This window comes from Tupaia chinensis, unplaced genomic scaffold (genome assembly GCF_000334495.1).
Source record: "Tupaia chinensis unplaced genomic scaffold, TupChi_1.0 Scaffold000093_1, whole genome shotgun sequence".
Lineage (NCBI taxonomy): Eukaryota > Metazoa > Chordata > Mammalia > Scandentia > Tupaiidae > Tupaia > Tupaia belangeri.
In genome coordinates, this window is record NW_006159555.1 from 3,199,698 (window position 1) to 3,223,218 (window position 23,521).

A 23,521-nucleotide genomic window follows, 5' to 3' on the forward strand; every position below is an offset into this window, starting at 1 on the left:
TCTTTCCCTGATCACTACATCTTGCCAGCAATTTGTTGGTACTAAGATATATTAGGAAATATAATTGATAGAATGGAGATCCAATGAATGATAGATGAAATTGTTGATTTCTTAACTGAATATCCTGTACCATCTCAAAAGAGCTGTTGTTCAGGTGCTTTCCTCTGATGACTTCAGTTGCTTAAGTTTCAATCCTTGAAGGTTTATGTGCTCAACTGTCAGCCCTTCCTATATCTGTAAGTCTCTCAGAAAAAGCTGACTTTTCAATAACCATCATACTAACTTTGATTCCCAGATACACAATAGTACCATTTCATTTTCACCAGAAAGAAGCTTCCTTTCTGGCTTCTACTAGAGAGCAAATTTTTCTATACCAAAATGCCTCCTATCTGTTGCTTTTCTTCCAGAAGTAGTCACTTCAGCTACCAGAGGAAACTTCCTCTCTCTTCTTATATAAAACAGAAGAAATGCAAGCTAGGACTGTCATCTATATCACATATCGCACCAGAATAAGGAAGTTTTTATGATCAAACCAATCCATAGCTCTCTGTTTTCTTCTGGCTCTCCTCATTACATCTTGGCTGAATTCAGGCTTTTAACTATAGACAGTTATAATTACCATTTCCTTAGCTCATCAAGAGAACATGAGTAAATCTAAAAATTATTTGAAAGACTAAGAGTAGAAAGCCTTCAGTAGTACTGTAACAGTTCCAAGTTTCTAATGACCAAATCTATGATACTGTTGTAATTTGTTTTAAAAAGAATAAAAATTAAAAAACAATTGGTTCAGTTTTAATCATAATATGAACATAACAGTATTCTGGGCATTTCAGGGTTTTATTTAGAAGTTTGCTTTCTTATTTGTCTGTTTTTCAATTTGTTTAATTGGCTCTTTGTTACTGATAGGCACTGACATCCATCCAGTAAAATGAAATTGTGAGACCCCCTCTGACATCTCAGTGTCAAAAGAGCAGCTCATCATATTTTGAAGATATTTTAGGTGATTAATCTTTTACAAGTCTGATGCTATGGTGAGAAAATGAGTACTATATTACAGACAGGAAAATCAAACAGTTAAGTATTAAGTGAGTTGCCCAAGATCAATCATGAAAGCAGAGCTTCAACTCAAGAATGACACCTTAATGTATACAAACTAAACAGTTCAGGAAATTGAGAAAACTAATAATAATTTTTGAATATTAGAACTTCAACAATAGAGGAAAAGAACAAAATATCAAATATGTCCAAATAATAATATACTGTCACATTCTTTGCAATCCTGCATTAGACTTATCATGGACCAGTCCTGAAATTGATCCGTATGTCTCTAAAGATCATAAAAAAAAAATCATACTAGGTTAGATGAATGGTATACCAACCTAGTGATTTACATCTGATAAATGTGACTGGACATTTTGTGGGAGACAATGGTAGCTATTTTTCATAATGTTTATATGAAAAGATTAGAATTTTCTATGATATTTATCTTGTTTACATATATAACAACTTAAAATTCACAGTTTAATATTTTCCTTAACAGCCTCTGTATTCAGTCAAAATAGAAAGAAAGTTAATACACATTGAATGGCTGTGTTATTTCAGGTGTTAATCAAAGTTGGTAGTTGTGATCTAATTTTCACTGAATTTCTATAATGTATATAGTATCCTCTTTTCATTGATACAGAATCTTCGGTAGAAAATTATTGAATAACTTATCCAGGGTCACACAAGTAACACTGATGGAGTTATCATTTTTAATCCAATAACCCATGTTAAAGGGGAACATTTATTGTGTTACATCTGGATTTTGGAATCCAAAGGTTTGTCGTTCACTGTCTCTATCTGTCCTCAGAGCAGAAATTATTAACACATCCAGGCATGTTTCTCTTGACAAACTTGGCAATAGCTCAAAGAATACTCAAGTTAGTCTCTAGCTGTCTACTGGACTGGAATTTACACAGGATATTTATTTCCACACAACACTATGCACACTAGACATACACTCAAACACATACATGTGTGCACACATAAGAACATTTGTGTTTTAAATTTTAAAAGAGATCCATGAGGCCCAGTCTGTATAGAGTTACAGCAATGTCCAAGCAGCATAGATGCTTATCTCTAGAATTCAAAGACATAAGTAGGAATCCTTATTTGGAAGATGGTGCATTTTCCACTACTTGGAACTCTAGAAGAATCTTCCCTCAAATTAGTATTTCTCCAAATGTTAGTATCCAAAAGCCCTCCTTCTTCCATGTTACAATTCAACTTAAGTTTCAATCCCTAATCGAAGCTGTGCTCATGTCCTTCATGAAGTCTCCCTGTTGTTCTTATATCAGTATCTCTTTACCTCTTAATAAAATTTTAGCTCAGAAAATTCATATTCAGATAATCTATCCCTCTCTTATACCATCTTCTACAGTTCTCTGTTATTACATGTCATTTCTTGCAAATTATTTGTACTGAAGTGGAAATGATACTCATAGTGTTGATAGAGTTTGAGACTTATACATCTAAATCAAATACTTGAAGTCCCACCCAGAAAAAAACATTCAACCCAAATAAAAACATTGTGATGACTCTGAAAATATGGTTTCAAGGAAAGGTTCCTAACCTCCTTCTATTTCCAATCAGAGACTGCCTCCTACAAGCTTCATCTATATAGATATTTTAAAGTCATTACTAATAGAAATTTATTTCTCTTTCTCTGAATCTCATGATGCTTAATAGCCAGATAGTGTTACTATCATAGGAACTCAAAAATTCTCTGACATTCTATTAAATAAAAACCTATAATTCTCCCTCTTCATTCTAGAAAAAGCCATATGAATCTATAAATACATGATTTTGACCAACAGTGACTTGCTTAATAAGGAAAACAAGTCCAAAATATCCAAAAGGTGTTCAATTTTGAACACACAATTTGACATTATGTAATAATCTACAATATTAAAATACTACTATTGCATCCTATTCTTCTCTCTTATTACCTCATTCAGGTTCTAATTCAGGAGACTATGTTAGGCCTATAATAATTTTGGGTCCTTTATTAATCTGTAGTTTTAATGTGAAGAGTGATTTGGTGTCCTGAGTCATTTTCTTTGACATCTACTTTGTCATTTCATTATGGGAAACTTTAGTAACACTAACACGGGCTAGGCTGCTTTGTTGTGTGATTAAAATTATACAAGAATTTTATATCCTATTCCTCATTTATAAATATGTATATACACATATTAAGTACCGAGTGGAGTTCAACTGATCTGTCTTTGTTTGATCTTTTACTTTTCTTGTTCTTTTAATTCTCATTCATGGCAGAAACCATTTTTCCTGAGACATTTTTTACTTATATCCACTTGTTTCTAAGACACTGTGAGATCTATTTTTGTATTTTATTTTATCCTTCTTCCCTGTGAATCCCAGTGCCAGACATCTGAGCAGTTAGACAGTTTAAGAGCTTCTTTTCTTAGTTGATATTTGCTTTGACATCAATGGGAACTCACATGTGTAAATGAAAACTGAAACTCTTCTATGGAAAGAATCTTCTTTAGGACCCATCTGGGCCAAACAGATAAGTCTGAGAATGGCTTTATATTACTCAAGGAAATTCAACTATTTATTACTGCTAGGTACTCTGAGCAGATCCACATAGAAATGTATTAGCAATGTTTGAAAATATTTCATAGCATCATATGAAAATACATCTCCCAAGTCACAGCTCTTCATATATTATAGTAATTCCCTGTTTGACTTTTTAAATAGTACATCACTAGACAACATCGCTGAACAACAATAATGTAAGATGGTATGGGAATACATTATCATTGTCATTTTTAGTTAAACTAATTAAGTCTTACTTATCAGACCGCTTGATCAAGACAGTTACTAAATAAAAGAACCAAGATTAAAACTTAATATGTTCAATTACAAATAATTTAAAGGATAGGGTCGGTCCTGCAGCACAGTGGTTAGATGTAGTTTATGGGGAGCTGGATCCTGCATGGACAACTGTGGTAGGTGTCTCATCCCTGGCACCTTGAGAGATGCCAGGTGCACATGCTTGCATGCTCAAGGTCCTAACAGGATGGAGATATGGAGATGTAGGACTGCAGCTTACCTCATTAGGGAATTCTATTTCTCTCTTTCTGGCAAGTGCGTGCATATTTTGGTTGAAAAGAGATTTTTGCTCTAGGGTGCATGCGCTCACCAGAGAGACAGAAAGTGAAAAATTACCTCCTGAGGGGGATGGCCACACTGCAATCTCTTCGCCTCCAAAAGGTGTTCAAGTTTGAACACACAATTTGACATTATGTAATAATCTACAATACTAAAATACTACTATTTCATTTGATTCTTCTCTCTTATTACCTCATTTGGGTTCTAATTCAGGAGATTATGTTAGGCCTTATAATAATTTTGGGTCCTTAATTAATCTGTCGTTTTAATGTGAAGAGTGATTTGGTGTCCTGAGTCATTTTCTTTTATGTCTACTTTGTCATTTCATTATGGGAATGACATAATCCTCTCAGGATTTTGGGCATGCACACACATGTGTAGCATGAGTTTGAAGCTGCCAGGACTAAGACTTGAACCATGGTTGGCCATGTGGGGAGTCTAGCAACATAACTATTATGCCATCTGCTGGTCCCAAAATGATTTTTTTTTTTAATATTAAGATGAAGAGCAAGTAAATGGTGTGGAGCTTAAGGTGACTGGATTCCACATATCCAACTGTGTGGTTCTAGTCCCAGATCTGGCCACCTGAAAACACACTGGATACATGTGTGTGCCTACCCCAAATCCCAAGAAGAAAATGGAGAAGAGAACGCAGCATGGCCATCTCTCATGGGAGGTGATTTCTCATTTTACTTCTTTTTCTCTCTCTCTTTCTGTCTCTCTCCAGTGAGGATACTTAACTGAAAATTAATAAAATAATAACAAGATGAATTGATTTTGAAAGCACATTCAATTAAACCAATATTTTACATCTATATAATGATTTATTCACTCATTTATGTATACTTGTATGGTGATATGCATTCAATAAGCATTGATTAATTATCCAATATAGACCAGAAAATCTCCTACACATAGGAGCAGATAAAGAAATGAATACTACCTGGCCTATGCACTATGTGGAAATGCTGTATTGCATTTAAAATGCTGGTTCCTGAGTCAGGAAATTTGGAGATTTTATACCATAGCAACCCAAATCTTGATCTATAGCTCTGCAAGTTCTATTTTCATATTAATTATATAACATAATGTCCTATCATATAAATAAGAACAAATTCTTTATGAAAGTATATTTCCAAGATCATAGGAAAGTGAATATAGTTCTATTTTGAGATAATTTAAACTTTCAAAAAATAGTTCATAGATTATATAAAATGTTCAGTATACACAAATCAAAAGAGATTCAAGGTAGGTTAGTGATTGCTTAAGTCTGGAGACTGGACAGGGTGTATGAGAAAATTGGAAGTGACAGTTGATGAGAATTTCTTTTTTTTTTTTTTAAAGAACACCCCATTGACAGTATACTTGATTTCCAAGGGTAATATTTATATCTACTTTTATACTTATATATCTCTCTATATATATGTACATCTGTATCTATGCTCGTACACACACACACAAACACACATACACACACATATTTCTATGCCTGTAATTGTATCAGTGTAACCTGTCATTTGTAGTGTTTGGATTAGAAATGGGATAAGGATAAGTAATTTGAACTCTCATTTTGATCCAGTTTTCCCATTCATTGACACATGATTATTAAATTCAAATACATTTTTCTTCAGCAATAGTAAATCAAAAGGTTGCTTGTCCCTAGGGACTCTGTCCATTGAACATCCTCTAGCAGGATGCTGCCTTTCAAGTGTACGCCTCTGATTTTAATGAGTCCATGACATGCATGGACTCTGGAACACTGTCTACAGAATATCTTCAAGCCTCTAACTCCCATAATACTCTCCTCTTATCCCTTCTCAGGAAGCAATGTAACTGCACCCGTAACTGGTTTGCTGGATGTTCTTAGCATTATACACAACTCATTTATGAACAGTCAGGAAACAAGAAACTCTCTTTTATGCTTATTTTACTTTTTGGCATTGATTAAACTGATCATATTACACACTACGTCATCTTTCCATCAACCTAGGTAGGTTGATTATTCAACAGTCAATAAGAGATTGTAGTTGTGCAAAATTTCCAACATCCCAAGCGAACAATTTTATTAAGACAAAAGATTTATAAGACAATTCTATATACTGGGTTGTCAGAAAAGTCATGACATATTTTTCTATGCAAAAATCCCTTATGACTTTTCTGATGACCCAATATATGTGTGTGTGTATACATTTTAGGGTGTGTGTATACATATGTGTGTGTCTATATACACATTTTATGCAATTTCAAATACAAAATAATATTAAATTAGGACTACTGTTTACTTGAAGAAGACTCATGTCTGAGGTTCTGCCTTCAATTTCAGATTACTAACAAGAAGGAAACTTAAGTTCAAGAACTTTTTCAAAATATCTCTTTCTGAATATTTCAATTGTATATATTATAACTAATTATAATTACATTATAACTACTCCCTAATCTAAATACATAGTATTGACGTTTTGATTGATAATGCCGTAATTATCATGGAACATCTATGTAGTAGAAAATGTTTTATGTAAGTTCATTTATTTAGTCCATGAGCAAGAAAGGCAGAAAAAAGAGTGAGAGAGAGAGAAAGAGAGAGAGAACATGTGAGAAAGAGACAGCACCCTCAACACAACAGTGTTCTGATGCTGTGATCGACCCACACCTCCAGCCAGCCCTAGATCTTGGGTACCCATCTGTCCAGCATAATCAGGCAGGTCTCTGAATTTGAACTGGGAAACTTCTCAAGTGGGATTATCTCACAGGGTATCAGTTTTATCTTTGTGCCACTCATCAGACCCCAATACATAGTATTTGTCACAAATGTCTCAGTATTAGAACCCACCAATAAAATTAACCTATTGCATGCTCAACTGTCTAGGAAATTAAACCATCTAAATTAGTAAGATAAATTTTTTGGGTTTTCCCCTAGCTTTTGAGTAAGGGAAAAAAAAAATTATCAGGCCATCAAGTGGCTTAGTGTTTAACGCACCAGATTCCCACATGGCTGACCACAGTCTGAGTCCCAAACCTGGCAGCCTGAAATCATCCCAGGTGTAGTATGTGTGTATGCCCAAACTCCCAGGAGGACAATGGACAATGGAGGTGAAGGGATAGTGGTGTGACCATCTCCCCTGGTGGACGATTTCTCCCTTTACCTCTCAGTGTCTCTCTCTGTTTCTCTCTGGGGAATTCACATACTCTATGGGGAAAAATCATTTTCTATTGTTAATTAAGTCATTTAAAACTAGGACTGAGGCCAGCAAGTGGTGTAGCTTGAAAATCATGCCAGGTACATGTGTGTGCATGCCCAAGATCCTGGAAGGAGAATGGAAAAGGAATTGTGGCATGGCCATCCCCCCAGGAGGTGATTTCTCACTTTTCCTATCACTATCTCTGTCTCCCTCTCTCTGGTGAGTGCACATGCCTAAAGGCAAAAACCTCTTGAAAAAAAAAATATCTAGGACCACTGGAGCCAGCAGGAGGCACAGTAGTTGAGGCACTAGACCCGTACATGACCAACCACAGTTTGAGTCCAAGAACTGGCAGGTTGCTTTCCCTCTTTCTCTTTCTCTCTCTCTCTCTCTCTCTCTCTCTGAGCTGTCTCTGGTGAGCACACATGTCCTACGGCAAGTTAAAAATAATAAAGATAAATAAAATTAAATGAATAAATATTTTTTTAAAAAAATAGGACCAATGGATCCAGCAGCTGGTTTGGTGGTTAGGGCTTTGGACTCTGGCATGGCTGACCATGGTTCAAGCCCCAAACGTGGAGGCTTGAAAATCACACTAGGCACATGTGATGTGGTCATCTCCCCTGGGGGGGTGATTTTGGTCTTTCCCTCCTGTCTCTCTCTTGCCAGGAAACACACATGTTCCATGGAAATAAAACCTTAAAAAGGAACAAAGATAGGATCATCAAGCCCACATTCAGTGTGCCCTTGTAATTGTTTTGCATAAAACTTTCACCTGTTAAACTGTATGGTTTCTAATCTTCCAAAGAGCAGTGTATTACATAAATAGTGAAGGTCTATGAGAGATAGGACATACAGGCAGCAACTACAATGCTCACAGTTCAAAAATACTGAGCTGCTCCTGAGAGAACTGAAACTTTGCATCACAAGTTATTAAAAATGATGATACTATATGAAAAAAAGTTAAGAGATATTAATTCTATTCCATATACTCTACAAATTAATGGCATATATAATAAATATCAAAAAAATAAGTGGAATGTTTTAAAGTTGGAGTATTTAGTGCTAACCTACTGGGAAAACTTATTTATACAGAATGAGCCATGCATTAAAGGCTCTTGTTAGAGAAGATGTTTCTGCAATTATTTTTGTAAAGTATAATTGTTTCAAAGATTAAACAGGCTCAAGAGCATTTTTTCACAATAGACTATCTTATGAACTGCATGTGTTATATCTCTGTAGAAGGGACAGACCATTAGACAAGGTCACTAACCAACAGATGAATCCAAGCCTATAGCTTGTCAGGTGTATTGTGCATGTAGCACTAAACCAATAGTTAGAGACATACAAATTAAAATATAGCTGACGATTATTTTGGAGTGGAGTAGTGAAGAAAATGTCTATGCAAATGGGAAAAAGAATTAAAGAGTTTAAATCAAAAGAGGTACAAGTCACTGAAAGTCAGCTGAAGTGGATAATTCTGTTCCTCTGCCTACCAAAATATTGATTGCTACAGTCGAAATTATTTCTAATTTAAGTCACTAAGATGTGCACGGTACACAAAGTTGTATGCTCTATAATAGAAGAATATAACAGTAAAGTTGAGAAAGAGAGGTTGAATCTATATGATAATGAGGGTTTAAATGTTTTATGAGGGGGTAGGAAGAAGGGGATCAGGGGAAAAACATTTAATAGACACAAAAAAAGAAAAGTTATCTGTTGATGATAATTTATATGGTAATATTTTTGACTTAACTAATATGTACTGTATTCATGCTGGGAATAACCATGTTGTACACTGTAAGGACATTCAGTGATTACATGTAAATTTTCAAACTGTTTAAAAATGTAAATAATAATTTTAAAAAAGAAAAAATAATGTTTTAATGAATAGGCACTAGGATGAATCTTGACAAGAGACAGTGTCATCAGGCACACATAGATACAAGACGGAAAAGTTATGGATAGGTCTCAAATACCTGCTTAATAAAGGTAGCTGAATGAATGAGTAAATGAATGAGTGTATGCATGAGGAAGTGGAATTGTGTCAGTAAAGTCAAGGGCATATAGAACACTCTGAAACATTATTAAGTTTTTAACCAATTCACTATGTCTGGGGCACAAGCTTATACAGCAGAACAGAATTAAAGGTAAAATTTGTGAGATAGGGTAGAATGATAAGACATTTCTTCTAAATTAGAATGAACTTTTAGCACATTGGGAATCATTTAAGTCTTAGCAAAGGTATCAATAATACCTTTTTGGGTCATAATGGCATCAATGTATAAGAAATAAAATAAAATAGATTTGAAATACCATTTAAGCTAACGAATTAATGAAGTCTCCCTCTCCTTCATTTCCCTGGAAGTATCTTGAATTATCTGGACATAGCTAGGATTAGCATAGATGACAATTTATTGAGTGGAATGAGTAGAGAAGAAAATTCCTATGCAAATGGGAAAAATAAAAGGAGGCCATTGTTTTTACCAATAACAATTCATTTCATTGCCTAATTTCCTACAGTCATATACATCATTCTTAATGTATTAGGTTGTCAGGAAAATCATGACCTATCTTTCTATGTTTTTCTATGTAAAAATGCATCATGACTTTTCCAACCCAATATTAGAGAAAATGAAATACTGACTCAACATGAAGTTTGAAGTTGGAAAAGCTGAAGGTAAAGTGGATCAATATGTTGACTGTGTCAAAGCAAAACATGCACCAAAGTTAACCAGGCAAGACTTTAACAAAGGCTACTGCAATAAGAGAAAGAGACCAGAGCTCAGTTTTATTTAACTCCACTGAAGAGTTGCCAGTTGGGAATATTCAATGAAAAAGTAAGCTTTCTCAAAATCTCATCTTCTCCCTTGATGATTACATTTCTAAGTGATGACTCCCAGGTCCTTGAGAAATGATCCTCCTGGGCTGTAGTATTGGCAAAGGCAGTACAGAAAGAATTTATTATGGCCAGTTTTCCTATGTAAATACTCTAAGCAAAGGGAGGTCAGGGGCTTGGAGTCAAGTACCAACCCTTAGATTGTTATCAAGCTGAGGGGAACGTTAAGGTGTTCTTCATCAGGAGGAAGAGAGGGACTAAAATGATGTACAATGGAGTCAAGACTGAGCGAAGAAAGCTGGGAGAACTAGGTGGTAGATGGAAGGTGTTTAAAACATCAAGGAATGGCTGTTTTTATAAAGTCTTAGAACAAAGTATGAGAGATGGGAACTGAAATATGTGAACATACAAGAGATGGTAATAAATATAGGTGTATTTCTATATGGTAATTTAACATTGAGGAAAGAGAATACTTCTACTTCACCTGAATATGGGTCCACGATATGAAGAACAGGTGAGGCATTAAAACCAAGAAAAAATACTGAGGCTAGACTGACCTGCTATAACAGTAATAAGAGATCATTTGGTAAAATCTCCATAGTAAGCCTACAGAGTACACTGCTAGCTTTAATCCCCACATTTTGAAAAACATTTCCAGATAAGTTTTCTCTTATTTAAACACATTCTTATAATGCTTCATTTAAAAGTACTTCTTGAAACCCGGATAAGCTAAATATCCTGGATCAACATGAATTTTGGAGCATTTGTGGCTGTTACCAGGCTTTTTTGATGTGTACACTTTTGGCTTCTTTTTATTTTTGTTTCTATTCTTACAGACAGGCTATTAGAACTTCTAAATCCTTCCAGGTACTTTTTTCAGATCTTCTAAATTGCCTGTTTTAAACTGAGAGATAAAGTAGTTAGGCTTATTGAATGTTAAGGAAACTAGAAATTATACTTTTTGCTGCTGGGAAGTTGAATGAGAATGGAGAAGGCTGCAGAGAGTTACTTTGTACCATAAATACTTTGTATTGTTTGAACTGATTATAATAAAACTGTAATTCTTTTGGAATGTAAAAAGGCTATTTAAAAACCGTCTGTTGATTAATTCTGCTTTAAGTGAGCACCTGAGGGACTTTCCCCTGACGAAAATTAGTGAGTAATAGTATATGAGCTGCAGGGCTTTGATTCTGACTATCCAGAAGTGGAGGTGTCCTTTCAGTTTATCAGTGCCCTCTAGGTAGGTGAGGTCACCCAGTTTTTGAGTTTTGTATACACGGGACATCATTGTATGCACACATTTTCTAATTTCAGAAGACAAGAATAGTGAAAAAAAATTCTGGTTCAATTATTTAACAGTGAAGTGGTTAAAAGCCGCACTGCAGCTGATTTCAATGTTTTAGTGTTATTTGCTCTTGAAAACCGCTTTCTCTTGTCATCACTAGAGAGTACTCTGCTCTTCTCATATTATGCAGAACGAAATCTCAGTCAGAATAGGGAAAAACATCAATTATTAATTAGACATAAATTATTCCTAATCTACACACAACGCCTAATCCCCGGTTCACAGAAATGCAAATTGTGCTTCAAAAACAATATGTTAACAAGTCATTTGTCTGCAAAAGACAGGAGCCCAAGTTCAATATAAAATATAGAACAAATATTTCAAGCTCATTTCAAGAATATGCTGATGGAAGTTACCCAGAACTGCAAGAAAATGGAAAACCATGCAAACAAAATACCCTCAAGGTGATTTTGCCTTTGGGTGTGTAAGAAAAACAACTAGTGTATCCATTGTAACTATTTTTCAATTCTTCAGAAAAGTTAAGAATTAACTGAAAAGTTGTACTAATATATTCTTTTTAAAATTTTTTTTAAAAAAGTTAATTTTCATGAGATGCATACATTCACCACACACACACACACACACACACACACACACACACACACAGAAAGAGAAGAGAGAGAGAGAGGAGGGGAAAGGAAGAATGCTCCCCACAATGGGCTGTAGTCATGCCAAAATCTGTTTCCTACACCTCTCAATCTTGTCAGGATGTTGGGCATGTACATGTGTATACACATACAAACACACACACACACACACACACACACACACACACACACACAAACAGAGAAAGAGAAGAGAGAAAGAGAGGAGGGGAAAGGAAGAATGCTCCCCACAATGGGCTGTAGTCATGCCAAAATCTGTTTTCCTACATCTCTCAATCTTGTCAGGATGTTGGGCATGTACATGTGTATACACACACACACACACACACACACACACACACACACACTATGTTTCTCAAGTTGCTGGGTCCAGGATTTGAACCACAGTCAGTCATGAAAGATCTAGCTCCCCTAGTCATCAGGCCATGGAGCTGGTCCTGTACTGACATATTTTTTACTATGAATAGTAAATATGTAACTAAGAAAGCAATGATGGTTTTAACAGGCTTCTTTTCCTAATAGTAATACTCAAAACAGGTCCCTAAATCCATCATAAAAGCTAGGGGAACTGGTAGACTGTAAACATAATAAGCAACTATTCTCTGATTTTAAAAAAGAGACTCCTAACCTAGAATGTGATAACAGAAAAAGTCATCTGGCCTGAACCACACAACACCCGCATCCTCTCTTACCCACCGTAACTTCAGCAGGCATCCCAGTAGTGTTGAGACAAATGTACAGACGGGGTCAGATTGCTCATTTCACAGGAAGCCAATTTCTGAGACAATGAGAGTTTGCTCAGATGAAGGCTTTATTATGGAAGATACACCAGGAGAGTAGCAGAGTCCAAGACTCTTAAAATACCATCTCCATGACTGAGAAGCAAGCAGGACTTTTAAACATGTCAAGAATGTGTGATAACATGAGAGCCTGGAGATAGGAACCCAGGGGCTTTCCAGAACAGCTTCTGTGTCATCTTTGGTGGATGGTACTTGTTTCTTGGTGTCAGGCAGTCTCGTGGAGGGTCCAGCGTGAGACGTTACCCTCAGGTCTGTCCTGGGTAAAAAACTCCAGGCAACTCTTAGGACACTTAGATCTCTTCAGTCTTTTTATGTTACATATGACAATGTTTTCCAAAAGTTGAACAGTTAAGGTTATCACAATGTGGTCACCATAGGGCTATGGTTACAGTGCACAGGAAATATCAATTAGTCATGAGAAAAAGAGAAAATGAGCTCTTTTTACTGGGTAAAGTTAATTACCTAGAAGGCTAGCATGTTTCTTTTTTTTTTAATCTGGTAAATATTATATTTAAGACTAAACAAAGGAAGCTTATTTTTTACTTTTTGGAGACAGTTATCAGTAGTAGTTGTGGTTAGATGCTCTTCTGAATTTGTTTTCAACAGCAAGCTCCACATAACCTTCCTAAAGCCTGCAAAGAAATAACTGATACAGGAAAGCCTATACTGCTTCCTTTGTCCAGAAAGATGAGGGCTTATCAAAAACATCTCTTTGGGGACCAGCAGTTAGCGGAATGGCTATGTCGTGGACTCCCATGTAGTCAACCACGGTTCGAGTCCCGGACTCAGCGGCTTAAACTCACACTAGGCATGTGTGGGTGCATGCGTGCCCAAGATCCTGAGAGGAGAATGGAGAAGGGATTGCAGCATGGCCATTCCCCCTGGGGGGTGATTTCTCACTTTCTGTCTCTCTCTCTGTCTCTGTCTGTCTGGTGAGTGCACGCACACTATAGCAAAAACCTCTCCAAAAAAAGAAAAAAATAATTTCTTTGGAACTCTCTTCAAATTCTAGTCTCAGAAATCCCAGTTAGTTCAAATATATTATTGTTAAAGAACTAAAAGGAGGACAGGTTTACAATATTTTGCCTCTCACCTCAAGTGACTTATTCTAGGTAATGGCTTTATGAATATACGTGTACACAGTAATGTACAATTTTCTGAAGAATTTTCTCTAAAATCTTTATGAGATTTTCTTTAGAGGGAAAAGACTCTGGTCAGTAAATTCGGCAAATAATGCATCTGAATGACCAAAGATGTTCCTTCTCCTTAATCTCTTTTATCTCTTCTCTGTCCTCAAAGATGCAGATTTATTATTCTAACTGAATTGATTTGAAAACACTTATTTTAGTCTATTTTTTTAATTGGGTGTGGGAAATGATGCTTAAAAGCATGCATCTGTGACACTGTCCCTGTTAAGGCCTGATTTGGTAGAGCTGGAGAGGGTAGGCAACCTGGGCCTCTTCTTTGGACCCAGGTCACTGGCTTTTCTTTTTCTTTCTGTATGTCTTTTTCTTCTGGCTCTCCATGCCATGCAATTTTGTGAGACCTGCCATCTATTATAGCTTGCCTGTTGTTTTCCTTTTATTCCTTTATGTATTTCCTTCATGGGATGAGTTAGGAATCGTGCTAGTGTACACTCAGAGCAGGTTCACCATATTCTCTCCTCCTCTTCCTATTTTATTTAACTGTAGGTGAACTGACTTCCAGCCTGCACCAGCTGGTCATATTGATCTTGGAATGAATGTAATCATATGGGAAATGTGGGTAAATGAGCAGAGATCATTTATTACTACATAGCATACCAGCATACTTAGAAGATTTCACAAGATCATCAGGCACTCACATTATTAATATTAAAATGGCACTTTGAGTTCCTACTTATTATTGTTATTGCTTCTTCAGTATACAGCTTTCTCTGGAGACCTCACAGACAGAAAATATGATTAGTACAAGGCAAGTCAGGACACTCTTGGGCCTTTTGGCCATAATACCTTCCTAATGCTATCAAAACCCACTGTTACTTCTATATCTCCTGCTCTGAGTCCCCACATACTTGCATGTCTTAAAGTACTACAGGAAATAAAGCTCTTTAGCTATGTAACCTGTGATCTGAAATGTTTAAAATAAACAAGGGGGTCAGCATCTGACATGGTGGTTATGGGTACTGGATCCCACATGGCTGACCACACAGTTCAAGTCCCAAACCCAGTGGTTGAAAAACGTGCCATGCAAGTATACATGGGTGCCCCAAATACTGAACAGAGGACGAGAGAGAGGAAAAGGGGTTGCAGTATGACCATTCTCCATGAGGGATGCTTTCTTCCCATCTTTCTCTGAAGATCACACATGACCTCTGGAAAATTTAAAAAAAAAAAAAAAACCTTTTAAAATATAAATATTTAAATATTTTAAAAATGAGATTTAAAAATCTTCTCATGAAAAGGTATTCTGAAGACCTTATTTGGGAACTTCTGCTCCAGAATACAGATGAAGATATAAATAATAATCCACATAAGCCTAGGGAATAAAGCAGCATTGAGACACAAAATGTCTGGAAAACTACCTAATTCTCCACTTCATTCTAAGTGTGTAGACTTTCCTTAAACTAATGACACTGATAATGTAACATAAACAAAATTGTAATAATAATAAAAAATACAGATTAAAAAAATAACAAAAACTAATGACACCAGAAGCAAAAACTTCACTCAACCAAAAATTTCATTCAAAAACTTTACTCAAATAATTGATTTTCTTAACAGCATATTTCACTGCTAACTCTCATATGTGTATCCTAGAAATCTTTTTCAGCAATAGTTAGATCTTGAGATAATCAAAACAATAATACTCTACAGATTATTTACATACCTTTTATTTCTTATTAAATACCAAATGCCACATCATAGACAAAAATCTATAGAAATATATCAACCTACATTGGGTAGCGTTTTTCTTATTCACTTTTCTCTAAGATATGTATCTCTGTCATAATCATGTCATATCAATGTAATTCCCTTTATTAGCCATTTTTCAAACTGTTGCCAGAGGGTGTCTGAGAGAGTACCCCCAATGAGAAGAAGTTATGCCACAATCTTTTCCTTCCATTTGTCTATTCAGTCAGGATTTGGGGCATGCACACACACAGCCTGGAATATTTTCCAAGTGGCTGGGACAGGGATTTGAACCACCATGAGTCATGTGAAATCTGATTCCTAATTCATAGCACTTAACTACTGTGCTACAGGGCCAGTCCATATCAATGAAAGTATAATGTCATTTTAAATATATTTAATGATGGCACAGAATTGATATAGCCTTCTTCTTTTGAATTCTTTTGCTATTACAAAGGCAACAAATAAATATTGTGTTAGTTTATTTTTAAAATATAAAATGGTTCTTTTACTCACAAAGGAATAAAATAATTAGATGTCCTTTAAAGAAATTTTGGTAGTAGAACATTCATTAGTAAAAATGAATAAGAAGGGATAATATATTTCACAGGCTACAGCTGCATAAAGCTAAACTGACTCCTTTTTTAGCCAATATCCTTGTTCTTGACAAATAGAAGATAAATGAGGGTTCCTTTACAGAAGAGTCTGTTTATAGCACCTGAGTTTCTAATTGTGATGTACCTATGTGAGAAACTCAGAAACTTAAGCATAACATCTTTGGGATATATTTAAGGAAGTTCTGTAACTCTACTCAAGATGCCCAATTTCTAAAAACAACAAGAAAAAAAAAATCAGAAAATCTCTCTGGAACTTCCTGGTTATAAGTTGTTTAGGGAGTCTAAGTTTCTTCTCTCAGAAAACAGAATGTAAGAGGAGTCTTTTGAGTTTTATGAAGAAGGTTTAAAATCTGAGAACAAATTCATAGGGCAGACTTGAGTGTACTTGAGTCAATCGGTAAACTATGAGTCCATTGGGGTGGAAGTTTGTTATTTCATTTCAAATTACAGGTTTTAGATATTTCCTTGAGCTGCTGATTCTCCAAATATCTTTTTTAAAAGTAGTTATCTGTACCAAACAATTTTCTGAAATTTAAACCTGTCTCTATTAGTCTAACACAACAACATACTAGAAACTAAGTGGCTTAAAGAAGAAAAATTAGTTTTCTTACAGTTCTGGAGGCTGGTAAGTCCCAGTCCAAGGTAATTGTTGATTCAGTTTCTAGTAAAGCCTCTCCTTGTGTTGCAGATGGCTGATTCTTCACTATGCCCCCACTTAGCCTTTTCTCAATGTTTTCATGCCTAAGAGAAAGTGTTTCTCTCTTTTCCTTCGCATAAAGTCACTAATCCCATTATGAGAACCTTTCTGTAAAGACCTAATTTAATCCTAATTATCTCCTGAAGGGCACATCTCCAAAAACCACCCCATTCAACATAGGTACTTTGACATATGAATTTAGGGGACAAATACTCGGTCAATAGCACTGTTGTCCTAGAACATTGTCCTAGAACAGTGCTGAAATCTGTACGACTAGAATACATCAAAAGTACACAGATCAATTTCTCATATGCAAAATGTATTTAAGCAAATACTTCATATAGAAATGAAGACTAGACTTAAAGTCCAAGCTCTCTCTAGCTTTACATCATATGCCGAGCATTACAGTCCGTATCTGTGAAGATCACTAATTATCTCTTAGGTATAAAGGTATACTTTTAAGAAAAAGTTCATTTGCTTTTTTAAATACTTTTACCTTTCCAAAGAAACATTTTCAAAGATAAGAAATCTCTGTATTATATGCAGCTGTCTTGCTCTAGTTCCTCTGCACCATGGGATAGAAAAAAAGAATGGCTACAGTAAGGTCCCCATTCCAAAAAAAGTACTCACTCCTGCCTCTACTCCTTTGCTCTTTTCTCATTTTTTGATCTGCATTCTCATACTTTCTATAAAACATTTCCTGATCCAAATTCTTTTTTTTAAAGGTCTACATGTGGAGGGAGGGTCATGGGAAGGGCTGGTGGGAGACACACCTGGAGCGGGCAGAAGGCAGTGAGAAGTCTGAGGCAGTCCCCTGTGCTCATTTCATCTCACTTACTGCTGCTGGTCCCTGCACCATGGTGAAGACTCAGAGGCTGAATGGAAAAGCTATTTTTTTTAAATTTTTAATTTTTATCTTTTGCTTCTAGATTCTTCATCAGCCTTTGACATATATTTGGTTGAATCACAAGATAACTTTATCTTATTGTGTCTTAAGGATTTTCTGTTCTGAAAAGAGATATTATACCATATAAGTATCCAGCATAGAGCTTTGCTCATGGTAGATGCTAAAGAAATTGGATCTCTTATGCTTATACTTTGATAGAGGTATTGGATATCCTAACCACAAAAGTTCTAAAAATTTCATGCTTGATCAAATCTTGGTTTATCACACCAAAATCCCCATATTAAAATGTTGGTATTCTGATTTTCACCAATGATCTAAATTTTCCAAAGTTTCCATGCTCATAAGTGCATCTCTGCATTGAGAGAAACCTTCAATTTTATGTTCAAAGGCTCAACCTCTGTCTAAATAGTCTAACCAGACTTCTGTCCTCCTCTGCTTTGTCCAGTTTCTCCAGTGCAATTGCCAGTGCAGCCGTAAATGCATAAATGGGGGGAAAATGCAATACTGCATGTGATTGATTGCATGGCAAAGGGAGAAACCTACTGAAAGCCCCAAGCCAGGAACTTATTTATTTTTTTATATCATTCCCTGTTGTTGCTCAGTCATGAATGCTGCTATGATTCATTTTCAACGCTGTGAAATCTCTTGGTATTTGTAACATACTCTGAACCAGATATAAATTGATTGTTCAGTCCTACCTTTTTTTCCCCCAATTGACAATTTTTAAAACTAACATTTAACAACACTCGATATTGCTTACTTACAACTTTTACTTATACTTAAAGAAGAAAAAGTAGTTTTACCACAACTTAGAAGAGCATTGCATAACTTCTATAAAGTAATCAGAGCAGCCCCTTTCCTTAAGTGCTAGAGATAATGCCTCACTGAAAGTGGAAGATAACTAATATGTTTTTGGAATGTAATTATTCCAGAACACTGTTAAGTGAATCTGTAGGTCCTGAAAGCATAATGTTTAGAAATGCACATTTTGATAAGAACAACATGATGACCTTTAAAACAGAATGGAATTGACCATGCTTTCAATAGGTATGTCTTCATACATAAACCTATATAGCTTTTTTTTTATTTTTTTAGAGAGATTTTTGCTATAGGAAATGTGCATTCGATGTTGAGACAGAGAAAGATAGAATAAGAGAAAGTGAGAAATCACTCCCCCAGGGGGATGGCCATGCCACAATCACTTCTCCTCCATTCTCCCAGGATTTTGGGCAAGCACACACATGTACCCAGTGTGAGTTTCAAGCCGCCAGGTCTGGGACTCAAACTCCAGTTGGTCACATGGGAGTACTGTGCTTTAACCACTATGCCACCTACTAACTCTAGATAGCTTTTTAAAAGCATTCTTACCTTAAGAAGAGACTAACTTTGAGGCTAGCAGATGGCATAGGGATATATCGTTAGACTCTCACATGGCCAACCACAGTTCAAGTCCCAGAACTGGTGGCTTTAAACTCATGCCAGATGTGTGTGCATGCATGCCCACGATCCTGGGAGGAAATGGAGGAGAAAGGATTGTGACACAGCCTCACTCCAGAGGGTGATTGCTCATTTTCCCTCTCACAGTTCTTTGTCTCCCTCTCTGGCAAAAAATGAGAGACTATCTTCACCATAGAGCAGTAGATAACAAAAACAAACAAAACAGTTGTTCATTCAAGCACAACAGTGTCCAATAAATTATAAGACAGCATACAAATTTCTGTTTCCCAACCAAAGGACAACATATTGCTTTTGGTTTTGACTAACTATCCCATATGAAATAAAGAAGTTGCTGTTCTCCACATGTGTCTCAAGCATGCATGTCTTAATAAGCAGTTTAGGATTCAAAGGCCCCCTTGGTAAAACCAGGCCTCTTTGACATTTCTGCTTTCCGGAATTTTAAAAGAAAGCTTGCAATCTTGCCTAAACGTTTCTCTAGGTAGCAGCCCATTAATGCAGGAACAGATTGTTTATTCCACTGGTACCTGGTAGGAATCAAGCAATTTGTAAAAGGATTTCTCGATAGATTAGCTTTTTTCAAGCATGAATTTTGAAGGTGAAGAATTAGGATAATATGGCTCCTAAAGCCTTGGCACTGGCATTCTGTTATCCTACCATAAGCTATTAAATACATTCTGTTCCAATATAACACCTGATTCTTCTTCAGCAGGTAGATGTGTCTTGGCCTAATTAGACACATCATGAACTTAGGATATATTTAGCTAGAGTTATAAGTTACTTAGAAAAGAAAATACTGCCTAAAACCTCTACACAGGTTCTCAATACATCTTGAAATGATCTCATTAGCAACTTGGACAATGGACTAGTATTTTTTGCATTTCTGAGAATGAACATGCACTTTGATACCTGTTACAAATACCAAGCTCTAATAAATTGAACTTTATTTATTTAAGTTTTGATTTTATTTCCTCCATAGAGAAACAGAAATCCCCATTAGGGTCTTCATGGCCTTGCTGGTCCAGATCACAGACATGCATGTAGCCAGTGGGGCCTGAACTGAGAGCATTCCCTAAGTGGGTTCAGATGTACAAGTTGTGCCATCACTGTTTCACCACCTAGCCCCAAGTTCAACTCTACTGATAGCGAAACTCTGCAAATCAACATACAGTATGAAATAAGAAAGGGGTAAAATTGAAGGAATTCATCCTAATTTGAGTGCTGTCTCTGATCTCGGTAAAATTGAAGGAATTCATCCTAATTTGAATGATATCTCTGATCCCTTATATATTCAAAGGATTTCAAAAAGTTCATGGCAATTAAAGTTCAAGTTTATGTTGGTGCAAAAAAAAAAAATCCATGCGTATTCTTCATACACATTTACTATGAACTTTTTGAAGACATACATATGTGTGTATATGTCAGTATGTATGTATATGTGTGGGTATGTCACATTATTTAAACTATCAGAGGTCTAGTTATTAATTTATGAAATAAGACTTGTACCTATTAAGTTGAGTGTAAATGAGATAATATTTGTGAATTTATAGCACAGCTTCTACTAAATACTAACAAGACAATAAAAGGAGTATAATTAGATAACTGCAAAAATCCTGAATCCACCAAATTTGCAACTCTCTCCTTTAAATGGTTAGAGCCACACTGTGTTTGCTATAAGGTGAGAGTCTCAGTGCACTACTCAAGTGAGGCAATCCTTTTTTCCCAGGGCTAGGAAGTGGAGTAGTGAAGGAGGAGCTACTCTGTGATACCCTGAAATCTCTCACTCTGATTTCTAATAAATTATTTTAAATCATCTTTCCTAGCTTTTCTCAATAACTGACAGTTTTCTCTCTCTAATCCACCTTATGCCACACTTGAAAGTGTTCCTTTCTCCATGTTACCCTTAAGTGATCATCTGCCAACACTTATAAGGCTATCCTCTGAAGTATCTTTACTTACATTCGTGGATAATGAAATTATGATGAGCATGGGATTGCAGGGCAATCATGTATATGAGGTATGAACAAATAATCAAACACAAAGAAACAGAGATTTGGTGCTAGGGGCTGAAGGGAAAGAAAAATAAATGGCTATTCAACAGCTAGAGAGCTTCAGTTATGCACTATAATTAGGTCCTGAGATCTGGTGTACAGCATTGTGCCTCTAGTTAACAATACTATATTGTACACTTAAAAATTCTGTCAAGATGGTAGAATTCATGTTAATTATTCTTCCCATGATAACTATGGTAATATAGCATAAAGCAAAACACAACTTCAAAATGAATGCCAGATATAAGTGCTCCTAGAAATGTGTTACTCAACCCCCTAGTAGAGTATTTCTCATAAAGTGACTTCACATGAACTGGTCTGCTGATATTGATGTGATTCTCTTTCTCCAGTCACTTTCTCACTCTTCCTCTCTTGAGGTCTTCCAAACCCGTTTCTTCCCAAATGGCTATGACATAAGTCTCAGACTCCTGGGCTTGCTTCAGTCCAAAAAGGCTTTTCTTCTGATTCACCTTTATGAACACGCCAAAGATCCACACACTCCTGTATTTCCAAGATTCTTTTGCAAGATGAAGGCGATGATGACTATTTTATGTCAATTGGTTTTGAGATTAAAGTGTTCTCTCATTTTTCGGCCAAGTGATTTCAGAGCCAGTATGCCTCTTTTATCTTTACTTTCTCTTATCAGGGAAAGCTGACGGTGAGTATATGTGTGCCAGATGTATATTAGAAAATAGGGAAGAGCAACTGAATATGTATTGAATAGACCATGTGGAAATAAAAAATAAACATCATAAAATACCACTGAAATTTTAGGTTTTTAGTTTATTCTAGTTTTAGTCTTATTACTATTGAGTCATCAGAAAAGCCAGGATGCATTTTTACATAGAAAATACATCATGACTTTCCTGATGACCCAATATAATCCCCTCCTAAGATTAGCCCTTTGGTAAATACCCAGTGTTCATACCCAAGAACATCCATTTTATTGATCTCATAAAAAAACAACAATGCCCAAAGAGAAATTATCTTACATCAGGGAACTCAAACTGCAACTTAAATCTTTATGATTATTAATATTAATAAAAACATTATTAATAAATATCATTCTGACCATCTCATTAAGTTTCAAGAACTTGTGTTGGGTGTTAGTAAAATTTTTAGGTATTTCTGGCCAGTCTGCAAGTAGTATCTTAGAAAAGAAATAGAAATAATAAGCATTCAATATTTTTGTGATATTGATACGGACAAAATTCTAGGTTGTGCTTTTAGGAATACCCATATATTTGGAGTAGTTTAATACTAAAAAAAAAAAAAAAAAAAAAACAGACTTTCTAGATGTTACTATTTGATCCATTGCAATGTTACAAAAACTTTTGTCCAAAAAAGACCTATGAAGATAGACCTGGATAAAAAATAAATATGAATTTATTTAAATTTGTTTCTTTTGTGAGAAACAAAGAGAGAAGCACCCTCCAGGAGGACTCACTCTAAGATCCTTTTCATCAGCCTTCCTGTGAGTCAGGATCATGGACCTACATGCCTGTGTGTACAGGTTGACCGAGGAACTGACCGTGCAATATTTCATACGGATCGGGCATTGCTTGAACAGCATGTTACCACTGCACCTGCTTTCCCAAAATATAAATTTACAGGAATGTAAACATAGAACTCAGAGAGGCAAACAGATTTTAACCAGTGCAAGTCCCTAATTATACCCAGGGACCTAACTGGAGGAAAAACAATGTTTTTTGTTTTTTGTTTTTTTTTCACAGTCAGAAATACTAACAGTTGTAATGTGAAATAAAGTAAGTAATTTTCTTCTAGGTCTGTCCCCTTAAAATAGTGAGTGGACATGGAAGAGCTCTACAAGGAGGACTTACATAAACAATAAGAAAAAATTCCACTGTATGTGATGTATTTTGTTTCGTTTCACAAAGAAGAAAAAAATATCTGTCTCAAACCAAAAGAAAAATGGGATAAAAATAGGAACAGACATTC

At 35.7% G+C, this 23,521-nt stretch overlaps 1 pseudogene; it reads right to left on the reverse strand.

Annotated features, from left to right (window-relative positions):
• LOC102495522 (epsilon-sarcoglycan-like) overlaps window positions 1-23,135 on the reverse strand; it is a 141,794-nt pseudogene extending 118,659 nt beyond the window's left edge.
• Between the last annotated feature and the right edge of the window lie 386 nt (window positions 23,136-23,521).